Below are 14,869 nucleotides of genomic sequence, written 5' to 3' on the forward strand. Positions count from 1 at the left end.
CACTGTATTATTTTTTTCCATTTCCTTTTTTTTGTTTTAAGATTTTATTTATTTATCTGACACAGAGAGAGAGTGAGAGCACAAGCCAGGAGACAGAGGGAGAGGGAGAAGCAGGCTCCCCGCTGAGCAGGGGTCCTGATGCGGGGCTTGATCCCAGGACCCCAGGATCATGACCTGAGCTGAAGGCAGCCAGTTAACCGACTGAGCCACCCAGGTGCCCCCATTTCCTTTTTTTTTTTTTTTTAAAGATTTTATTTATTTATTTGAGACAGAGAGAATGAGAGACAGAGAGCATGAGAGGGAGGAGGGTCAGAGGGAGAAGCAGGCTCCCTGCCGAGCAGAGAGCCCGATGCGGGACTCGATCCCAGGACTCCAGGATCATGACCTGAGCCGAAGGCAGTCGCTTAATCAACTGAGCCACTCAGGCGCCCATCCTTTTTTTTTATTGAGGTATAATTGACATATTAGTTTTAAGTATACAACATAGTGATTTGATATTTGTATATATTGCAAAATGAACACCACAATAAGTCTAGTTAATGTCCACCACCATACATAGTTTTTTTTTCTTGTTATGAGAACTTTTAAGATCCACTCTTACACAATTCACAGCGCTCACCATAGCACATACCCTCCCCAATGTCTATCACCCAGCCACCCCATCCCTCCCACCCCCCACCACTCCAGCAACACTCAGTTTGTTTCCTGAGATTAAGAATTCCTAATATCAGTGAGATCATATGATACAAGTCTTTCTCTGATTGACTGATTTAGCTTAACAGTAAGACTGGTGAATCACAGACCTGTACCTCTGAAACAAATAATATATTATATGTTTAAAAAAAAAAAAAGATAGTAGGAAGGGAAAAATGAAGGGGGGGAATCGGAGGGGGAGATGAACCATGAGAGACGATGGACTCTGAGAAACAGACTGAGGGTTCTAGAGGGGACGGGGGTGGGGGGATGGGTTAGCCTGGTGATAGGTATTAAAGAGGGCATGTTCTGCATGGAGCACTGGGTGTTATACACAAACAGTGAATCATGGAACACTACATCAAAAAAAAAAAAGTTAATTAAAAAAAAAAAGATCCACTCTTGGCAATTTACAAATATGCAATATGGTATTATTAACTATAGTCAGTGCTGTACATTACATCTCCATGACTTACTTACTTATTTATTTATTTGACAGAGCACAAGCAGGGGGAGTGGCAGGCAGAGGGAGAGGGAGAAGCAGACTCCCCACTGCAGGGAGCCCAATGTGGGGCTCGATCCCAGGACCCTGAGATCATGACCTGAGCTGTAGGCAAATGCTTAACCAACTGAGCCACCCAGGCGCCCTGACTTACTTATTTTATAACTGGAAATTTGTAGCTTTTTACCACTTTTACCCACTTGCCCTCCCCCCTGCCCTCTGGTAAACACCAGTCTGTTCTCTGTATTTATGAGCTTGGTTTTTTTTTTTTTTTTATTCCTTCCTTAGAAGCAATATCTTTTGCCAAAATGTAAATACTCCCCAAGGGCCTAAATGTAAGGATCTCATCACGAAAACTATAGAGGGGATGAGATTATCATGATACTCTTCACAGACCCAGGAGGGAAGAGGCAGAGAAAGGATGTGTCTGGCTCTTGGGGCATGGGTGGGAGTTTTGGGGTGGCGTGCTGTGGTTGGGTATTCAGGGCAACATGGGGTTCTGTTGACTGGCAGGGCTGGGGGGAACTGTAAATACTCAGAGCAGAGGTAAGGGAGGGATTGCGTTTCCTCCATTAAACAGTTTGCTTTAGGGCCCCGGCGCCATGAAAGGTTGTGTGCAGTCTTCATGAGCTGGACTCCCGGCCAAGGGAGAGTTAAAGATCTCAGCGGAGGTCGGAGGTGAGCAAGGATGAAAGTGGCACAAAAGCCAGGGCAAGGCAGGCTAATTGGCTTCAGCCTTCCCCTCCTGCTGCCTGGCCTGATAGTTGAGGTGACATTTAAAGTTATCGTACAGATGTGCAGTAGAGCCACGGCAGAATGAATGCTTTCTGGAGCCTGTTAGCTGAGGCTGATTTCTCCGTCTCCTGGCTGGCACCTTCTCAAGACCTCCACTTAGGGCTCGCTAGTGGGCCTTGGGAGGTGGGACCTCCCCTTACCTTCCAGGGGACTCGAGTTGACTTCAAGACTTAGAACCTCCCTCCCTACTGGACTCTTGGGGCGTGTGGGGAGGTGGGTACACACTAGAATTCAGCCAGAAGAGTTAAATGAAGTCAGTGCCACGTGTAAGAAAGGAGAGCTGGGGACAGAATTGCCTGGGGATCTCATTAAATATGCAGGCCTCTGGGAGTGAGGCCTAGTTATCTGCATGGATAACAAACCCTTTAAGGTGATTCTGCTGCCCATTAAACTTAGAGAACCTCTGAGGTAGAGAATGAATGAGGTTAGCTGGAAAAGGCCTCTTGGGAGAGGTGGACTTGAATTTCAGTGTGATAGGTGATACTCGTCATAGGTGCTGTCCTCAGGTGTGGACCTAAGGAGCCTGTTCACCTGGGGACATGAGGCTTTCCTAGGAGAGATTGGGAGGGGTCCTTCCCATCTCATGGATGGCGTCCCGGAGAACGTGCTGCCTCGGGCTTCACCACTAGGGTGCTCATCGCCAAGGGGACAGAAGTGGTGTGGGAGGTGGCTGAGGATGGTTTCTGCTGGAGTGTTTGATTCATGTTGCAACTGAAGCACAGCTTGCAGGGCAAAATGGCAGCCTGATGGAGCTCAATTCCTGGGGCGGGGCGGGGGAAGAACGCCACGTTGGCCGATGGTCTTCACTCTGGTATGCAACCATCCTGCCTCCTGTGTGGCCTCTCCTTGTCTGATCGCCCCATGTGTCTGAGGAGCTAGCTGGCCAGTGCTGCTGTGGGAATGGTGGTCATCGTCCCAGGAGATGAGTGGGAACGATCTGGGACACGGTTGGTTCTCTCCTCCCTCTGTGCTGTTTGCCTTCTGCTCCATACACTGTGCCTGCTTTATCTGATTGGGAACACAGTGTTTTCATGTTGGGGTGGGTGGAGAGAGGGAGAAAGAACAGTGCCAAGTTAAGAAGAAGGAACACTGAAGAGAAGGCAACATATCTATGATGTGACATCAAGTAACCAGTGATCCTCCAGATGGGCATCGACCCTCTGGAATGGACAGGCTGTTGCTGGCCTGGAGATGCTATTTGTCCCTGGAGAATATGTCCCTGTAGCCAGCTTGGTAGGCTTGGAGGGACCACACCGATGGGAATGGTCATGCTTGCTTTGACCATGATGAAAGAAGCAGCCACGGAGAAAGCATTGTTTAAGACAAAATAACAACAAAAAAACTTAATAAAGCTCTGTCCTAGCCAATCCTTCATCCTTTCTAATTGCACTGCAGCTAAATGGCAACTCTCAGAGTTTCTTGGAACATTTTATTCAACTACTGGAGGGGCTGCATTTACACTAAGGCTTAGGAGGCTCTGTGGGGGTTGGAGAAATGAGCAGTTGTGGGCCGGGGAGCTCTAAGGAGCCCAGCTTGGTCGATTGGAGCTGGTTTTAGTGAAATTCCCAGCTGAATGGGTTTATCCTGGGCCTGACCCAACAGGTAATGCTTATGTTCCTAGGTTCACAGTTTGTGGGGAAGGTTCTTACACCCATACTGTTCTTTAACACATTTATTTCCTTTTTCTTTTCGAAAACAAAGCCGTGTGGAATTGCCCTTGGTTACCAGAGGGAGGGGAACAGGGCCAGCTGCTTTCTCCAAGCCCAAGAGTGGGACATGGAATAGAGTACTCTGGTCTACCCAGTGTCCACACAGTCACTGGAACTGTCTTCCCTCAGCCCATCTCTGTCTGGGTCTCCTGCATGGTGGGAGAGCCATGTGTGCCTTCCTCGGCCCCCCATTTAAGGTTTCTCCCAAGTTTGTGTTATAGAAGGCCTCCTTTGGCATTCTTATGTAGAGATGCTCTCCCTTGGCAGCCACAGCCAGGAGCTAAAGAAACGGGTGAAAGGCCATTAGTGAGGCCTGCTTGCCCATGGCATGGCAGAGTGTCCTGGAGGAGCCTCCTGTTGGGAAGCAGCCCTGTTCCCCAGGTCCTGCCCTACTCTGAGGGTTTCCAGTGCTCTGGGAAACATGTCACGGTTTCCAGAGCCCCCGAAACTCTCTTTGGGAGGACACAGATAGTACGTATTCTCTTTCTCAGCTCAGTTACCTACTAGGCACTTGACTGTAAGCAAGTTGTTTAAACTCTTGGAATGCGGGTTTTCTCTGCTGTAGACTGGGGCAAGTGACCCAGAGGAGATGATGGATGTGAACGGACTTTGTGAGCTACAAAGTACTGGTTACACCTGAATGATGGATTTTGTTGTTCAGGAAGGAAGGGGGAGGCTCCTGGGTCAGTGTACTTCTGTCTGGAGAGAGGAGGGGCTTGCATTCTTGTGTTAACTACAGGCTGGAGTTTGTCCATTTAAGGTAATGACAAAATAATACGAACAGATTCTGAGAGGTGGCTTTCAGGCCGTGTGTCTGCTTAGTCCCACTGCTCCCCTTTCAGAAGGAACCATGAGGCAGTGGTGGTGCTGGTGCAGATTCAGGGGCAGGGGGTGGGGGGGAGATTGTGTCTGTGCTCACTTTCTCCTCTCCCTCCCTCCTAGCTCTTAACCCACCCCCGGCCCCACCCCAGCCTCCTCCTCAGTCTGAGTTCTGTCCAAATCTGTGGCCTGTCTCATCTGAGAGGCCGAAGCTCCCAGGAAGGGCAAATGCTGCGGGAGGACTGCTCCACCAGCTGCCCAGTGGAGACCAGGAGGCCAGGGAAGCTAACATTTCTATTAGGACAGTGAGAAGGCATTGCTGGTGTGGGCTGGGCTGAAACAAAAGCTGTAACGCGGGTGCCCATGCTGCTGGGTAGTTTTTTTTTTTTTTTTTTAAGATTTTATTTATTTATTTGACAGAGAGAGAGAGAGCGAGAGCAGGAACACAAGCAGGGGGAGTGGGAGAGGAAGAAGCAGGCTTCCCGCTGAGCAGGGAGCCCGATGCGGGGCTTGATCCCAGGACCCCGGGATCATGACTTGAGCCGAAGGCAGACGCTTAACGACTGAGCCACCCAGGCGCCCGCTGCTGGGTAGTTTTTAGGCTCAGAGAACAAAGTTGTCCCAGACCTAGCATCCCCTTGGGTTTTACTTTTGTGAGCAGGACTCCCAGTCACCAAGGGTGCAGCCTCACCATGTGGGTGGCCAGTCCACTGTAGAATGGGCTCCTAGCAGGGCAAGCATGGAAGGGCCCTGTCATCTTCCTACAGGCCTTAGGAAGTGCCCAGGGACTGAGGCGCCACAATGCATTCCTCTCCTTGCCATTAGAATGAAATCGTGTGTAAGGAGGGCACGTGATGTGATGAGCACTGGGTGTTATACGCAACTGATGAATTATTGAACTCTACATCTGAAGCTAATGATGTTCTATATGTTGGCTAATTGAATTTAAATAAAAAACAAAACAAAAGAATGAAATTGTGTGGCATTCCCAGACTCACTTGCCTGTTCATTCGTTCAGTTAGTAAATACTCGAGCACTTGCAAAGTTTAAGACACTATACGAAGTACATTGGGGAATACAACGCCGGTTACAAAGCACTTCCTATCTTCATGGATTTTATGATCGAATACGGGAGCAGAGTCTTATACAAGGAGAAACTGAAATGGAACATAAAGGGGAAGACCAGGGATGGCAGCCCAATTTGTGGCATCGAACTGGACATTGGGAAAATCAGAGGAAGCCGTGCTATTGGCAGGAAGAGCGGGAGTAAGGGCAGGGAGGTGGGAAACCATGGGATGTATGGACATGTGGAAACAGAGAAGCCAACGAGAAGGAGGGGGGTTGGCAGGGAAGGGGGACAAACACTTGAGCACCGCTCTCCACTGAGTGCTCTACCAGAAATGGTGCATTCTTCCTTTCCTGAGAACTTCACAATACCTCTGTAGGGCAGATGCTCTTCCCTCTGGTTTACAAGGAGGAAGCTGGGGCTTCGGGAGTTGAAGAAACTTGGTTGAGGCCAGGCAACTGTTAAGTGGTAGCAGGATTTGAACCCATGACTGTGTGACTCCAGAGCCTTTGCTATCTCCCCTCTAACAAAGGATCCACGAGTGGACGTAGGGAGAAAGGCTTTGTGGCCTTTTTCTGCTCCCGTGGGCCTAGCATTCTTGGCCAGGAGTGTCTGTGGTCCCTGTGGAGTGAGGCAGTGAGGCTCTGGGTTTTCTGGGCTGGTCTTAGAGTCTTGGATGGCTGAGTTCCTGACTTCCTACTTGAGTCCCATTAGGGGAGCCCCTGGCCTCTGGTATGGGAGGCAGGGGAAGTCAGGATGGTGGGAGATTCTGGAACGAAATTCAAGACATGGCCCAGAGTGTGGATTTTCATTCCCAAGTCCACCTCTAACCTTGCCTCTTTGTGACCGCCCTCCCCGGCTCCCCTCCCCCTGCATCTCTGACCTCTCCTTGGGCCCCTGCAGGCTAGGTCTGCACAAGGCGGCGGTGTTCTGCACTTGTTCCTTTGTTGCTGTGAAACGGCTCCAGCACAGTCAGCCTCTGTGTGGGAGGACGGGTGGCTGTCTTCGCAGGCAGGCATTTGCTCAGAGCAGGCTGCGCGTGAGCCCAGCGTCAAGTAACTCCGGCCTCCTCGACTCGGAGGTGGTGGGATGAGGCTCTGCTGAGGGACTGGCTGTGAAGGATGACTTCAGGGTGGGATGACGGACCGCTTCTGGGACCAGTGGTATCTCTGGTATCTCCGCTTGCTCCGGCTGTTGGATCGAGGTATTCCTGAGTGAGTGTGTGTGTGTGTGCATGCGCGCGTGCGTGTGAAAGAGAGCAAGAGACAGGCAGAAACACGCACATGGAAAGACATAGAGTGCAGGCAGTGGGGAGCAAGAAGAGAAAGAACAGGGAATGAAACAGGCGAGTAGCCAGCCTGTGGAAAGTAAAGAAAGGCTGTTTTTCTTGCGGCATTTGTGACCCAGCTGGGAACTGGGAGCACAGGGCCATTTGGGGAGCATCTGTATATCAGGATCTCATTTCTTGCTGTTTTTTTTTTTTTTCTTTTAATCAAGATCTCTGTACTGTAGTCAAAGATGAGTTAAGCCCTGTGTTGCAGGGCTTTTGATAGAACACTCCGAGAAGCAGTGTAGCGAGGAGAATGGTCCCTGCAGCAAGAAGCTGGGGGCAAGCAGATGTAGGACCCAAATCTCAGCTCTGCCACTCACCAGCTCTGTGACCTTAGGCTGATTTATGTGACTTTTCTGAGCTTGTTTCCCCATCTGTAAAATGGGCTTGGTAAGACCTATTTGCTAGGGTTGTTGTGGAATTATTATTTAATTTATACCTGTAAAGCACATAATGTCTGGTACATAATACGTGCTTTGTAAGTGTTCATTTCCTCTTTACACACCTCTCAGCATCATGGAGCTATATAGCACCTGTTCTGAGGACAGCTCCCTTTGTGGATTATCTGTAGATATAGCTGGTTCAGAATTTGCAGTTTGTAGAAAGAAAAGGGAAAGTCAGTTTTATTCCTCAGGTTAATCTGACCTTAATACATTTCGCCCTCACATATTCATGTGATTTAAATCTCCTGATAATGTGATGCAAATCCAGATAGTCTGTTTTAAGGAAAAGCCACTGTTAACTTGGTTGAGTAATTGATTTTTAAAAATGTGGAGTGCTATTTTTAAAAGCTTTGGCTCCTTTAAGAGGTTTTGGCAAGAATGAGATCAAACCCCTGATGGAAAAGATGGTCCTGGGGACACCCTGCTATATACCCCAAGGTGGATTCCTCTCCAGTGGGAACATTCTTAGGTATGCCGAGAGGTCAGTACCAGGTAGAAGCAGAAAGCTGCACAGAGCAGGTGAACCAGGGCTCTTATTGGGGAGAAATCAAAGATGGAGGAAACCAAACCAGCACATTCGAAAAGCAGTCTCTCGCTGGCACTGAAAAACAGGCCAGTGGGGACCCAGACTGGAGATGGAGATGAGAGTGTGAAGAGAGCCAGAACTTCTTACAGGTGGAGATCACAGACTGGACGATGGGGAAGGAGCTCACACGGGTGAATCCCCCTTATCTGTGTGAACCCAGGGAAGTTACTTAAACTCTCTGTGTCTCCTTTCCTTCACTGTAAAAAAGGATGCTGGTGGTAGCGCTGACTCAGAGGGTTCCTGTAGGGGCTGAGTGAGAAACTACAAGTGAAGTACTTTATCCCAGTGCTTGGCATGAAGAATGTGACCCTTCAATGTTAGTTCCTATTACCAGGATGGTTAACTCTCACTCTCCTGCAGACATCCTGAGAAAGACAAGAACAGGTGGCATGTAATAACCAGAAGCCGAGAAGAGTCTAAATAAGAATTATTAGAGGCTTAGAGACAATTTATACTTACATGAATTAAAACAAAATTCAAACTAACATATGCTAATTATAAGAAGAAATTAGATGTTAGTGTATCAGCTGTGATAATAATAGTTTATTTTTACTTTTTAGAAAATGCTTGAATCCATGAATTGCAAACTTAGATTCGAGTTATGGCTCCATTACTTTCTAAGTGCCCTTGAATAAATGGTTTACTCTCAAATGGAACCTCAGTTTGTTAATTTGAAAAATGGGAATATTAATACCAATACCTGTATTATAGAAATTTATTGTGTTAATGCATGTAAAAGTGTCAAGCATTCTTAGAAATGTCAGGTTAATAAATTGATGGATTAACCTGTGTCCCTGGATAGCAAAAGTTGGTTGCCAGAATCGTGTCTTTTTCCACAAAAGTTTTGTCATCAGGTATGGCTGCAGTTGAAACTTTATGGTCTTTCATAAACAGCATCTCTGGGAGTTTCTTTATTATGGGGCTTTAGACTGACACCTTCTGACTGTGTAGGATATCTTATCTCTAGGCTTTCAGGGGTTGCCCAGTTCTGGTTAGTGGGCATCCTAGTATTGCACATACATACGGGTGCATACCCACATCTGTATTCAAGCAGAATTTTTGGCTGTCGAACACCCTTCTAGAAGCTAATGTTAGCTAGCACTGTATAGACAGTGGCATGCTAGATGACCTAACTCATGGGAGATGTTCAAGAAATATTTGCTGAATGGATGGACAGATGCATGATGAACCCGTCCTTCTGGGCAGGGAACAAAGTTCTCTTAGGTCTCTCTTTAGCTCCCTTCATCTGTTTTAGGATTTCATGTCATTTCACCCTCACTGTTGTCATGTCTCATGTCATCTCAAACGTAACAGGCCTCAAGAAAGTGAGGAGAGGATAAGAAACGAGAAGTGGGAAATGATGAGTTTAGCCCAGGAAATTGAAATAATCGACAAGCTGTGTGCCGCCTGAGTCATTCTCTTGGCTGTGACTGAGGGATAAATGAATCTGTGATTTGACACATCTAGGAAAAGGGAGGAAACAGAACACATCAGGGAGCGGAAATAAGCTTTACTGAGAAATGACGGTGCGTGCTTGGTGATTGCAGACAGACCTTTTGTCTCCCCCATCATTGTTCAGTTAAGGGATTGTTTTCTAGGGCTGGAGTTTGCAATGTGTAAAGATATGTAAGATAAGGAACTATCAGCTTGCTCAGACATGATTATTTTGATGAGTTATTTTGTTAATAGGCTCTGCTGTTTTTATGGTGTTTCTTACTGGATGTTTGTCACTTTGGCTGTTTGTGCTCTGTGCTTCCAGACAGTGACTGAAGACATGGTTTCTGTGGTGGGGACTGTCCATGGAAAGAAAGGAGCTCATACGGATAAGAAACAAGGGGAATATAGATGAGAAGTAACATCGATTTTTGTGGTTGTTGAGTTTTGGCATATCCTTGGGGACCCAACACGTGAGGAGGGGGCTTACATTTCTTTGTTTTCAAGGCAGTCATTTTGGAGTGAAGGAGGAAGAGTGAAAAGACTGGTGGCTCCTTCTTCACAGGGCCTTGGGCAGTGTTTACCACTGTACAGAACGTCTGCTGGTTGTCCATGAGATGATTTTAGGTGACTTACATATGTCGCCGGAGGGTCTCTTGCTGCCTGGCACTGTCCAGCAGACGGTCTGTTCTGCCCAGTGTCTGCTTCCATTGTGCTGTCCCCCCCGCCCCCACCCCATGTGACACAGGCCCTCCTTAGCCCCACTTCTCTTTCGGAGAGCCCCTCACTTACGCCAGCCCTGCTTGGGTCTCATGCTCTGCCCTGCCTTCATCTCTGGCGCCAGGTGTCTGTCCCACCCAGCCTCCCTGCTTCCTCAGCCCCTCTCCCTCCCTAGGGCTCCTTTAAGGGCACGGCCTCATACCACTTGCTGCCTGTGACCCCATTCTCTGGCATTCTTCTGCTAGCCTCCAACCCATCACCAGTCTTCCCGCTCTCCTCTCCCCACGCCTGTGCTGACTTTGCCCCGTATCCTGGGTCTTCTCCCTCTCCCTGCCACCTGCCTTGAGTGCTTTTCCCTCTCAGGAGCCCCCATCTTGTCTTCTTTTGCCCTTGCCTTTTTATGTCAGCTTGCCTCTACCCTCAGTCCACTAGTTTCTTTTGAAAATAAATGTAAGTAAAATGGAGTTGATTTAAAATACTCTCGAGGAAATAACTGTAGGGGATATATGGATATGGCGAAATGGTGTCAGAAGTACATAAATGAGGGTGCCTGGGTGGCTCAGTTGGTTAAGTGACTGCCTTCGGCTCAGGTCATGATCCTGGAGTCCCGGGATCGAGTCCCACATCGGGCTCCCTGCTCGGCAGGGAGTCTGCTTCTCCCTCTGACCCTCTCATGCTCTATCTCATTCTCTGTCTCAAATAAATAAATAAAATCTTTAAAAAAAAAAAAAAGAAGTACATAAATGACTGATGTGTGGAAAACTTAAGAAGTGATATGTAGACTTTACAATATAGGCTTTAGATGGCTAATTTCTTCTCGGTGCTTTGTCCATATTCCTGTAGCTACCACACAGTGCTTTGGATTCTGGGCCAGAAACCGACTGGTTCTTACTGCTGCATGTACATTAGAATCACCCGGGCGCTCTTAGAAAGTGAAGTGTCCAGTTCCTCCCTTCCCACCCCCCCTCCCCAAGCCAATTAAGTTAGAATCGCTGGAAAGGGGGCTGGATATTGGCATTTTTAAGGCCTCTGCAGCTGATTCTGATGGAGCCGGGCTTGAGGACTGCTCATTGCCGTCCTGTAATATGGATGCCAGAGAGTAAAGGCAAAAATGACTCTTTAGCAAAATAACAAAATAAATGAGAAAATCAGTCACTATATGAGAATAATAAACGTAAGAGTAAATATAGGAACGCACTAAGGGGTAAAATTTAAAAGAACACAATCTTTTGGGTATAATTCATGCAACTTTCTTTAGAGACTTCACTGCAACCATTTTCTATCACTACCTAGCTAAACCCTGACTTTCCTTCATATTTCTAGGAACAAACTTCATTTGTGTACAAGGATGTTGTCTGGCCCCAGTTTGTTTGGGGCTTTGGCGCTCTGTTCTGACTGCCTAGGGCTTGGGAGATTGGGATGACGGTTTGTCACTGCAGATGTCAAGCACCTTTCATTGCTTATTAGTATACCTCCCAACAGCTGGGCATTGCCTGTATTCAGCTAGAATTTAAGAAGGAAATTCCCCTTCTCCTTCCGGATAGATGCAGTGAGGAGAGTAACTTTTCTGAAGCCTTCAGTGTTCAGCCAGGAATCTACTTCTGTTTCTTACCAAAGTCCCCCTCTCCCTGTGCAGCTATTCTCTCTTGCCTCAACCTTCACAGCTTCTAAATGTCCTAATCCAGGGATTGACTCTGCCGGGTGCAGTGCAGGGTCAAGAGGCACTTGGCCCTCATGGCTGTGGCTCTCAGGCATCCTGACCTTTGATCTCATCCTTCCCATGCCTATAGCTCTCTTCCTGGCCCTTGGTCTCCCATCACTGATAGATGCCCTGTCTGTGGTCTGCTTGCTGCTCAGTAATCTGCCCAGCTCTGGTCCCTGACTGTGTCAGACTTGGTGACTCTACTTAGTCCATTTGCTTGTGGCCAGTCCCAACTGTCATGGACTCTGGGACACCCACTTTGCTTTGGCTTGTCCTGCTCTTGTTAACTATTGCCTATGTGTGCCCGGCTTGACGTGTGGCTGCTTTGTGCCAACCTTTATGAGTTATCCCTTCCCTCCTATGATCTGTGGGAAAAAGAAAAGCACACAGCATGTGTATGAAAAGTGTTGGATGGCTCTCCTGCACTGGGGATTTTCTAATTAGAGGAGTTTAGGTTGTAATCACCTTCCCGTTTGAGCGGAATATTCATATAATATGTAAAGAAGTTACTTTAACTTGGCTTTTTTTTTTTTTAAGATTGTAGTTATTTATTTGAGAGAGAGAGAGCACAGAGGGAGAATGAGAGGGAGAAGCAGACTCCCCACTGAGCAAGGAGCCTGATGCAGGACTCAATCCCAGGACCCCAGGATCATGACCTGAGCCGAAGGCAGACACTTAACCGACTGAGCCACACAGGCACCCCTTAACTTAGCTTTTTAAGTTGCAAATAGATATCTCTAATAGTTATTTGATTGACTTTTGGCACAAGGCTACTTTTTCAAAGGGACCAAGTCTCTTGTCCAGTAAAGAGTTTGAACACAGCACCTTTTGAAACCCCATCCCAGACAAATCCCTGTTGCTCCAGAATCCACAAGAAATGCCCCAAGTCTCTTCTTATAGTTAATCCACACCCTTCCCCTTCTAAACCTTGCAACCCCTATGTCCTCCAGAAGGAGCTCCCCAAATTTGTCATGCCTGGTTCTGTTTGGAGGCAGGTGGGCACTATTCCATGACTCACAGTGTGCTTCTGTGGGTAGTAACAAGACACGTCTCCTGTGGTGGTTGCGAGCACCGAAGGAGTTAGTATGTGAGGCATTGCCTGGCTGGAAGAAGTGCTTGGCAGGTACATCTTTTCCTCCCAGATTTCTGCTGCCTTTAGGAGTTTAGTTGCTTCTGGGGGGGGGGGGGGCGGTCCTTTCCCTCCACTGAGAGTGGAGCTTCTCTGAGTTTAGGTCCTTGTCCCACCACCCCGTTATATTCTCACCCAGACACCTAGTGCAAGGTGGTTTCCAATAAATCACTTTGGCTAACAGAGTATCTGAACTCTCCAGAGAACAAAGGAAAGGTCCTGATTATCATGTCATTGTTAAGGAGGAAAAAAGAGAACTGTAATGATTTGACAATAATATCTTATCCCTGTTGGTCCTCATGATGTCTCTTTGAGGTAGATTACTTCAGTCCCCGTTTCAAAGATGGGGAACAAACTTATAGAGGTTAGTACTTGGCTAAAGTCTCAGAGCTGTTAAGGGAAGAGTCAAGATCCAGGACAACTGACTCCCATCTGGATTGAGTTCTTTCTATATCTGTTATGGTACAGGCAGGGAGATACCCCCTTTTCTCTTTCTCCAGCACACGTGTTAAACTGGGGTTTCTGTCCGCCTCCCGTCAGCACAGATCGAGCATACTGCTGGGATGTCTTGTCTGTGGTGCGAGATCACTAGACAAGATATATCTAGGCCACGTCCTGGGGGATGGACACCGATAGCTGTTCTGTGACGTCCAGGTGTGGTGTTTCCATCCAGTGGGGTGGAGGTTACCGTGATGTGAGAACAGTAAAGCAGCACTTTTCTGGGTGTGGTGTGGCTTCCCAGGGCCCGTTCTACTCTTGTGGCATATTCAACGATTGCTGAGAGCCAAGGGCTAATGGGGCAGCTGTGTCCCTGGATGGTCAGCGAGCCAACTGGTCTCTCAGTGTAAGTGATGAATTCCCCTTCACCTTGCAGATGGAGGCAGCTTGTTATTAAAGAATCGGTCAAAGCAGTAAATGTTGTTGGTATCACTGCTGGCAGCACTGATCGTATCTACTAAGGGCCTAGGCGTAGCGGGGAATATTTGGGGGTAGGAAGTAGGCTTCCCGCCCTTAGAGAGCTTGCAATTCAAACTCCTGAAAGACCGAGATCTATCAGTAGCCTCTGTGAGTCTCTGTTGGCCCCTCTGTGAACTGATGGATTACTTATAAGGTGGATTCCTTCTAGCCGTAAGGTTCCATGGTTCTATGTGGACAATACTTGCAATACCTGTCAAATAATATACCTGGAATACCTATAATATAGCTACATGGTGCTGCAAGGTATTATTTCATGTTGAATTGCTAAAAGAGTGCTATACATTCGTAAGAGGGAGACATAATTAGTCTGAATGAAAGAAGAAATGTTTGCTCATTCAACAAGCATCTTCTGCGGGCTTACTATACGCTATGCCCTGTTAAGGCTCTGGGAATACATTGCTGAAGAAGATGGTATTCTTGTGTTCATGAAACTTCATAGTCTAGTGGGGGAAACAGACAATAACAAATAACACAACAGATACTACAATGGCAGGTAGGATGAGAAGGAAAGAACTGAGTTAAGCTTCAGTTGTCCTTAATTATGAGGCTGGAAGTCAGAGTATAGACTTTCTGGGGTGTTCGTGTGGTAGGAGTTAAGAGTAGAGAGAGAGGTTGGGGCTACCTTGTGAAGATTCTTGCTTGCATGTCAAGTTAAAGGCAAATGATGGCAGGGTAGCAGTATTTAATTTAAAAATGTATTGACTGATTTCCACATACCAGGCAGGAGGGAATATAGGTGCTGGGAATATAGCACCAGCACCAGGTACTAAAAATATGAAGAAGGGTAACGTGGTATAACCTAATGCTAGTTCCTTCATGCAACTGAAATATGGCTATGTTTCTAGAGAGCAGTTAGGGTGGCAGATGCATGGTTTTGAGTTATCGGACTAAAAGTGACAGTGAATTGATAGTAGCTCAGGGAAGACAGTATGGGGGGGGCGGAGTGTGAGTAGTGTAGACTGA

At 47.4% G+C, this 14,869-nt stretch overlaps 1 protein-coding gene and 1 pseudogene across 13 annotated transcripts in view; both read left to right on the forward strand.

Annotated features, from left to right (window-relative positions):
• KALRN (kalirin RhoGEF kinase) overlaps window positions 1-14,869 on the forward strand; it is a 655,214-nt gene that overhangs the window by 61,018 nt on the left and 579,327 nt on the right. The window lies entirely within an intron of this gene.
• Window positions 6,722-14,869, forward strand: part of LOC123834358 (drebrin-like protein) — a 45,548-nt pseudogene continuing 37,400 nt past the window's right edge.

This window comes from Mirounga angustirostris, unplaced genomic scaffold (assembly GCF_029215605.1).
Source record: "Mirounga angustirostris isolate CCGP_5_RB_7025 unplaced genomic scaffold, mMirAng1.0.hap1 SCAF_1, whole genome shotgun sequence".
Lineage (NCBI taxonomy): Eukaryota > Metazoa > Chordata > Mammalia > Carnivora > Phocidae > Mirounga > Mirounga angustirostris.